This window comes from Macadamia integrifolia, chromosome 5 (assembly GCF_013358625.1).
Source record: "Macadamia integrifolia cultivar HAES 741 chromosome 5, SCU_Mint_v3, whole genome shotgun sequence".
Lineage (NCBI taxonomy): Eukaryota > Viridiplantae > Streptophyta > Magnoliopsida > Proteales > Proteaceae > Macadamia > Macadamia integrifolia.
In genome coordinates, this window is record NC_056561.1 from 21,789,329 (window position 1) to 21,790,785 (window position 1,457).

Genomic DNA, 1,457 nt, shown 5'->3' on the forward strand with positions numbered 1-1,457 from the left:
ACCAAAGTCCGGAAGAACGAGTTTAGGCAGGGCGACCTTGTCCTTAGAAGGGCGGAAGTGTCGGACCTAAGGCATCAAGGGAAGCTGGACCCAAGCTGGGAAGGTCCCTACAGAGTCTCGAGGGTAATACGACCAGGGTCCTACCACCTAGAGACTACGGGGGGAGTAAGGGTACCCCGATCGTGGAACTCAGATAATATAAGAAAATTCCACCAGTAGTAAAGTAGCGGGCACGCAGTAGTCATTTGTAAATTTGTCCGTCTGTCGTTCTTTGCAATTATTGTCTTTTTGAACCCTTTTTAAGTTGTAATTCATCTTGAAATCCGCGAGACTGGATAATATGAGAGCTGGTTTACGGCAACTGAGAATTCTCCTACCTCTAACCCTGAGGAACGGATGATTGAAGGTCCACACCTTGGAGGCTCAATCACCCCTTCGGCTCGGAGTTCGGCCATAGCCGAACGGACCTGACCGAAGGGGTAGCATCTAACAGACCCTTCGGCTGGAGCCGAGGGTACCTTCGGTGATTCGGACTATTGGACGATCGACCTTCGGTGAACCCCTCGACTTTCGGTGAACCCCTCGACCTTCGGTGAACCCTTCGGCTCGAGCCGAGAGGGAAAACACTTGGTAAAATATTGCAAGTGATAATAGGTTCGGCCTCCGTCGGACATACTAACAGGTCGACCCTCGGCCAAGCCTCGGGGAAATAAGCTTAAAGACAGCTAGGGTTTCGGCCCTCTGCAACTACTTACGAACCAAAGATCATTAAACGACAGTTGGAAAAAGAACGATTGCATTCATATAAAGCCCGAAGGCAAAAGACTACAAAAGGCCCGAAGGCTAGTTACATACGAAGCCCGAAGGCAAAAGATTACAAAAAAAGGCCCGAAGGCTAGTTACATACGAAGCCCGAAGGCAAAAGATTACAAAAAAGGCCCGAAGGCTAGTTACATACGAAGCCCGAAGGCAAAAGATTACAAAAAAAGCCCGAAGGCTAGTTACATGACAAGGGGGGTAGCCTGCGCTGAGAACCGAGGCGACCTTAAGGAGCGTCCGTCGGGTTCGCGGCCTCGTCTTCGGCGGGGAGTGCCTCCTGGTCGAACCCCCACGACCAGGAGTCGGAGGGACTTCCCTATGCAGCTGGATCTCGCCTTCCTCGCTGCCGCCTCCACCGTCGGCGTCGGCAACCTCGGTGGTCGATGGCACCACCTCCACATCGTCGTCCTCGAAGATGAGGCCGCTGTCTGCAAAGGAAACCCCAGGGTAGCGCCCGAGGACCCAATCTCGGACCTCGGTAGCGCCCATGGTGTACCTTGGGGCGATGGCGTTCTTGATCTCCTCCTTGAAGGCCTCGGAGGACCGATACTTTTCGACCCCTCGGGCTTCGGCTTCCTGAAGGCGGGCCCTCACTTGTGACTTCAACTCCGAGAGCTTCCGTTCGCACTCTCGGCGCT

The 1,457-nt window shown here is 53.8% G+C and overlaps 1 long non-coding RNA gene across 1 annotated transcript; it reads right to left on the bottom strand.

Annotated features, from left to right (window-relative positions):
• Nucleotides 1-256: 256 nt before the first annotated feature.
• On the bottom strand, nt 257-808 carry LOC122078777. The gene is made up of 2 exons (XR_006140185.1): nt 588-808; nt 257-549 (listed from the first exon to the last, which is right to left on the bottom strand). It is a non-coding gene; the product is annotated as an uncharacterized LOC122078777 (long non-coding RNA).
• Between the last annotated feature and the right edge of the window lie 649 nt (nt 809-1,457).